Source organism: Papaver somniferum, chromosome 11 (assembly GCF_003573695.1).
Source record: "Papaver somniferum cultivar HN1 chromosome 11, ASM357369v1, whole genome shotgun sequence".
Classification (NCBI taxonomy): domain Eukaryota; kingdom Viridiplantae; phylum Streptophyta; class Magnoliopsida; order Ranunculales; family Papaveraceae; genus Papaver; species Papaver somniferum.
The window spans coordinates 102273370-102280951 of NC_039368.1; the positions used below are offsets into that span (position 1 = coordinate 102273370).

General features: G+C 32.9%; 1 long non-coding RNA gene across 1 annotated transcript; it reads left to right on the top strand.

Moving 5' to 3' along the window:
• The first annotated feature begins 2012 nt into the window (after positions 1-2012).
• LOC113321561 lies at positions 2013-4848 on the top strand. Its single transcript, XR_003346754.1, has 5 exons — positions 2013-2349; positions 3387-3448; positions 3573-3634; positions 4340-4407; positions 4549-4848. It is a non-coding gene; the product is annotated as an uncharacterized LOC113321561 (long non-coding RNA).
• The last annotated feature ends 2734 nt before the right edge of the window (positions 4849-7582 follow it).

Below are 7582 nucleotides of genomic sequence, written 5' to 3' on the forward strand. Positions count from 1 at the left end.
AATAAATCAACAACCTTGGGATTACAAAATTTATCAATTTAACAAAGTGGTAATTTTTTGTTAATCTAAATATGCTATTAAAATATCGAAATATTCTAAATTTATTTTCTTAAAATAAATTAAATAAAGTATATAAGTCAAAATTACTTATTTCGTATATAACAAATATCTAAAGATTTTATTTTTATTTCAAATGATTTCCCATCCGATGATTTTTTGGCAAAGTTAATGTAGTATATTGCTTGTTGCGTGTAAGTACTTAATAGCTCCTAGCTCTAGTCTCAAAAGTGTCAAAAAATCGGCGATAAAAAATGAAATTCGAAAAATATTATATGATTATAATCCAGCGTTGTATAAAGATGAACAAGAAAGAAATGACTTCTGATTCTTATTTTAATAAAGCACCATAAGGTAGCGTTATAATAGTGAGTTTTAATTTACATATTATTTGGGTTCTATTGGAAACTTAACATTTTTATATTTAACGGGGTTAGTAAGCTAACACACTGGTCCAATTTGGGGATGACAAAAATTATTGCTTTAGAGCAGTTATTAATTTTTACGGATTAATTTATTGAATTGATCTATTGTAATTATCAGTATTGTGGTTCTCGTAGAACAAGAGAAACGAAAATTTATTACTCTCTATTATATTGGTATGTATCTCCCCTTCTATTTATAGACATTTTTCTCATTAAACTATCAAATATACTCTCAATTTTTTATAATTATAAAATCGTTTTTAATATAAACTCAATCCAAAATCTTGAAAAATATCTCGGTGTATAAATAAATAAATCTATTTAATAAATTTACTATTAATCTTTTTTTAATAAAAATATTATGACCACAAATATCATATTCCTAATAAAGTTCCTTAAATTAGTGAGACGTAGTCGCTTTTATCGAATAATAAAATTACCCGATATATGTTTTTCATATATAATCTATCATTTAATATGGGTATTCATGGCATTTTCTCCGGTCTCCTTAATATTTTCACCTAGTCAAAGCGGACAGATAAAAGAAGACAAAGGGGGCATCTTTTATAGAATAAATCTGAATTCTTTTTTTTCTTTTTTTTTATTGGAAAATGTACAAATAATGAAAGTGTTGTATTCCGAACGATAAACAATATATTATTTATGGTTTTCCCTATTTCCCATCCCAATTAATTATTATGATCATATATTTCTTTATTTTTTGTCCATCAATTTGCTAATCGGCGATTGATCCGTAAATCATTCTTATGAAAAAATCTTCTATTGAAAACTTAGGAAAAGAACTCAAACCTAATCTATTATCAATTGTACTTCGTATCTACCAAAACGTGCTAATCAAATCATACAATTAACTATATACATTAGGTTCTGTTTTATTTGAAGTTAGTGCAAAAGATGGTAACATTTGCTCGAGCTAGTAGCATATGGTTCCAATTCTACCTAACAGGAATATCAGCGGATGATCCAACTAATTACTAGTACATGCTCCAACCAATTTTAAATACATGATGGACTAGTCCCTCTCATCCATTACTGTTAATATCTAGCCAACATGTACACCGAACTTTATATGGTGATGATTTATATGGAGATGAAACATAATAGGGTAATGGTGGATGGTGATAAGATGGAAACGGGATTTATCACCTAGGTTTTTTTTTTTTTTTTTTGTACGATGATTTTAAGGTTGGGTGTAAATATAAAAAAGATCAAGAGATGGCACTTAGGACAAATGAAATTTTGCATGAGTGGTACTTAGGATAATTAGGGATAGGAATTAAGAGGGATGGGAAATAGGAAAAGTGGAGATGGGAAATAGGGAAAACCTTATTTATTCATGAATCTTATACTAATATAAAGAAAAGAGGGGTTTTCTTCGGTTTCCAGTGAAAGGACTAAATTGTCCTCCCGTGTTTTTAACAGATGTGTCGGTTTTTTTTGTTGATACCAAAAATATGAGGGCTAAACTAGACCTTTCTGTTTCCATTTATTTCCTCTTCTTCCAAAATCTCGAACGATAGAGAAACGCCAACTCCAAAATCGATTCTTAGTTAATTCGATTTTTCTTAGGGTTTCAATTCAACTTTTCTTTTATTTCTTCATTGTCCCTAAATCGAACAGAGAAAACCCAAAACATTTTTTTTCGTCGTCGCTAAATCGAAAAACACAAAAAACCCCAAAATCAATAATACTTAGGGTTTCGATTGAAATCTTGGTTGAAACATTTCACACCCAACCTAAATTTAATACTTAGGGTTTCAACTGAAATCTCGGTAACTTTGTTTGTGCAAATTCCAGTGATTTGAAGATTTGTCCCATTTTCTGAAATCTTGGTAAACTAATACATGTGAGTTTGCTACATCTTGATTTATTTTTTACCATATTTTGGTTTATTGCGTGTCCCTTAGAATTGTTTCAATTGCACTAATGGATTCAGATTTAATGGTTTTTATGACATATATACAACTGTGTAAGATACAACTTCTTTTACATGAACTTCAACTAATTCCCTACTGAAAAACTTCAAACTACAATTCGACAATTTGGGGTTGAAGGTTGAATTGAAACTGAATTGCTTGATAATATTAGAAGATTTGGTGGTGTTAGAAGATGAAAATTAGAAGATGACCTACCAGCATTTTGCAGGAACAAGCTGGCATTTTCAAAATTATAGTTAAGATTGTCATCGCTGGTATCATCCAAAATATTACCACTGAATCCATTCTGGCATGTTCCTGTTGGATATGTGTTGTTTAACTTCTCCTACAAATAGTTAACTATGTCGTTGGTGAAATGTTACAATTACAAACATTTAAGCCTTAGTTTTTGAAAAAATATGTCTCAAATCAACCGAATAGAGACTTATTTTCATTTTACAGCAATCAGTTTTAGTTAACAATCTTTCGCCCCGTAACGATTTTTTTTTGGAAAAATATCATAATGTATTGTGCGCTGAGATACCATGCTTGGTTTTTGTTGAATCCAGTCATATCATAATGTACTGTATGCTGATGGTTTTCTAATTTTGTTGTTTGATTGGATAATCCTTATGTACAATCAGTTGAAAGCGAAATTTTTGCAAGTTGAGAAATAACTTGCATATTAATATAGTACTTTTTTAGCAACTATATAGAAGATGTGCATATTAGGCATTATCATTTGCTTATATTATGTTATAATTGTAGTTAGAATTGACTAAGAATTGTTAGTGGGCCAAGTTTTGACATTCATTGAATAATATGAAGTAATTTTGGGTAATTAAGTGAATGTATTAGTCCGTAATTAACTGGGTACGGTTAGATGGAAACATGATTTTACTTGAAAATGTATATGGTAGTTCAACAGAAGATGAAAATTAAAAGATGACATGCCAGCATTTTGCAGGAACAATTCGTAATTTGGGTTGACTGCTCAATTGCTCTATTCTCACCCGGGTTAGAAAGAAGGTCATTCTTCTTTATACTTCTCTAGCCGAAATATATAATTTCAAGAATCAATTATATGTTGATTTTTACTATAACAGTGCTCCCTTATCTGTTTCGAATTATGAGAAACAAATGGATTTTGCAGGAAAAATTGGTATTTGGGGTTGACTGCTCAATTGCTTTATTCTCACCCGGGTTATAAAGAAGGTCATTCCTCTTTACATTTCTCTAGCTGAAATATATAATTTCAAGAATCAATTACATTTTGATTTTGATGTTTTACCGTAATAATGCTCCCTCATCCGTTTCGAATTCTGCGAGACAAACGGTAAACAAATGAAAGCCTTAAGCAGGATTCAAATACTATAGCCTGACTGGATCTCCTTCCTTCTGAAAGCCCTCCAATGTCCAAAGAGAGAGTTTGATGATTTATTTTTCGATACTTGAAAGCCAAATTGGCAGAGCAGTGGATTCATGTGCAAAGTCTTATTCTTAGCTTGGATGAAACCCTTTGAATCTGAATTCACCTTTACCACCAGAAACCCATGCACCACTGCCCATTGTGCCAATTATAACAGTAATTTTCCTGCTTAGTAATTTTTTTCCTGCTCTACCAAATCTCAGTCATTAGTCAAGGAATCTAGGTTGTAACAATAAGAAGCGAAATTTACAACAACTGTAATATTTGTGTAGTTCTGATCACTAACATCATTGTAGATGACCAAGCAAAAGAAGGTTCATTATATTTATAATCTTCCAGGTTGAACAATCTGAAAATTCGTAATTTATCAGTATGGATAAATCCGATACTTGAAAACCAAATTGGCAGAGCAGTGGATTCATGTGCATGATTAACTGGAGCCATGAATTATTGTACATCTGAAATGGTTAGTCATCATTTTGATTGTGCAGGTTGGATAAAATCCAGTTAGACGACCAACTTTTTATAACGAAAATCGAAAAAATAGCTTGCGAGACAGGTATTTGTTTTTTTTTCTTCTGAATACTGATTAATGAAATATATAGGTCACAAGAGTGGTCCATACTGCTTAATTTCAAGAACATCATACGAGAATATAATTGTAATTGATTTCAAGTTATTTTACCTGTTTATATTATAGGTGCAAAACAACTTACAACGTACGAAGAATGTTATCAGATAAAAGAATGGAAGGGCATGCGCGATGTTATACTAGTATACATAATAAAAAGGCGTTAAAAGATTTGTTTAGTTCCATATTTATATGGTATCGCGTCGTGGCTAGTTTAGGGCCTATAAAAGTTATTTGAGGCCTACCATTTTCTTCACCCACCTAGACAAAGGGGATAAAGGGTGTCTAAAATAGATAAAGTACTAAGTTACCCTCACTATTAAAATTCAATCCCAAATTCTATCCTTTTAAATTTGAAACCTATTCAAATCATTTCTCTCATAAATTAAATTAAAACCTAAACTTCATCAATTGATTCTAATTACATCGATTGGTTTAAAGGGAATTTCATCATCCCTTAAAAAAATCAGATTACACATCGTTGATTGGTTTATCCATTTACAAAGAATCCTGACTGTTAGAGCACTGCTTGGTCGAACTCGTAAGCGTTACTATCTCAAGCTTGCTTGTCAAGTTTAGTTGATCAAAACTATAGTCTTGATTTCTTGTCTACTTATAGCCATGTCTCGGATTAGGACAAAATGTGTAGTTGAGCTTTAGACTTCACTGAATTCATTGATTGAAGACGAAGATCTACTGATGAGAGCTTGGAGAAACTTCATCAACAAACTCAGAAGTTTATTATATTTTATCTCCTAATGAGACTAAGTCGTATAGATATATGGACTTTTATATTATACACATTTGATATTTTGAGCTGGGTTTATCTCGGTTATCTATTTCTCGAAATATGAGTTGGAAGTTTTTTTCTTTAACTATGTTCATCATTATTCTTGACGAGTTTAGTTGGACACAATTTATTTGTTGGAAACTAAATATTAAGTCAAAAGATGATCCTGGGAAAATTTCCTTGAAACATCTTACACGATTTGTGTGAGACAATCATTTGATGTCGACTTGGAAAGTTTCATATTGATCATTCGATCACTTGAAAATTACTTGAATCTAATAGTTTGTGTGAGACAACTATTGTCGTTTTCTAAGGATGTTTCAATGATTGAAATGGGAGTTTAGAACAATTGACCATGTCATGATACAACATTGTATGCATACCTAGTGTGCGAACTGTATTATTATGAACCAGGTCCGGGAACCTTGTTTGTGTACCTAGTATGCGAAAGGTTTTACCTGTAAAGGTTCGGGAACCTTGTTTGGATACCTAGTATGCGGAAGGTTCTACCTGAGTTAGGTCCGTGACTGCTGTTTGTGTAGCTAGTTTGCGAACGGCTGGATAGGCCAAGGTCCGGAGTTTTTGTTCCCATACCTGGTTTGCAAACCTAGTGGTTTAAGTTCTAAAATCGGTTAAGTATGATTCTCATACTCATGAACTAAACATTTATAAATTAAGGAATGCAATCTTTGCAAACCGTGGATTAATGTTCATGAATTGATTATTGTATAAGTAATTTGTACGATTACGAATCAATCCGATTTTGTTTCAATTGGTTCATATATATTTCTATGAGATAATGAACAATTGAACAACTCTATTTGAAACACAATTAGATTCATTTGATTATCTTTCATGATTGATTGAACATCATATTTGACCTAGAATAGTTAGATGAATATGGTTAAGACAAAAGTGTTATGGCTAACTTCGGTTAACTGTTATTGAGCCAACTCAGTATACATCTTTAGGTGCGGTTACCCATATGTACATGAAGGTATATTTCATTTGTGTGTAACAAGCTAATAACATATAATGGTGGAGATTGATTGCTTTATTTTAAAGCAGACTTAGCTTGAATCTTAAATCAAGTTTTCATTTAACGGTGAATAATGAATGCTTTGTTACTAAGCTATCTTAGCTTTGACTTTAAGCAAACCCTGATTTGAAAGACTATATAAGGGAGAACTATATCAACTGGAAAACCTTTCCCGACACTTTCCTGTGTCCTAGTTGCAAACTAGACTCGATTCTCTTTTAACCTAGATTTTTCCAAAACCCTATTAGGTTAACGACTTGAAAACTTCATTTGAGATTCGTGAAGCCAGACCCAACTATTTTCTCTATAGTTGCTTGTTCTGATCTTACTTGTTCAATCGTGTTGAAAACTATCTTCTCTAAGATTTGCTCGAGATTTATCTCCGATAGGTAAGATACAAAAATTAGTCACAAATTTCTTTGTCTCAAAATTTGTGATTCCATAGTAACTTCTTCTACTACCATATAATTAAGTTATTGTGAGGTGATTGATATTTCTAAACTGCTCTTCGGGAGTACAAGACCGGATTATCAATTAGTTCATGTTCACCTTGATTTATCATAAGACGGAACAAAACTTCATAGGTACTTCTGTGGGAGACAGATTTATCTATCAGAATAGATTTACCTGTTGGAGACAGATTTGTTTATAAGTCTTCGACTTTGGGTTGCAGCAACTCTTAATTGTGGGTGAGATCAGTTATGTAATGACCCGTCCCTCCACCGATACTGTCCCCACTTAGCCACTGCGGTTATCCAACAGAAACTTCCCGGATGGTCACCCATCCCTGGATTGCTCCCGCCCGAGCACGCTTAATTGCAGAGTTTTCTGCCAACTCTGGAGCCAATTATGCTAAAAAGGCCTCGGTATAATGTAGACGTTGCTTGTCTCTTATAAGACCAGTATCTAGCTCAACGACCTAGCATACTCTCCCATCTGAGCACAAGCGACCAGTCCCTAGTTGTATCTCAGCTAACACCGATATTGTTCTCACTTACCCACTGCGGTTATCCAACAGTGTGGGATTTTTAACGGCACTATTGCGATTATCCAGCAGCAGTTTCCCGGGAGGTCACCCATCCTGTGACTACTCTCGGCCGAGCACGCTTAATTGAGAATTTTTTATCACAACCAAATCAAGTATACTCATCAGGCCTCGGTGTTAGGAAAGGACAAACCATTATTTATATTTCATTCGTCCAACCACTGCCGAATATCGGGGTATTATAATACCACCACCTTAAATTGGAGCCATCCTCTACTCCGAAATATAT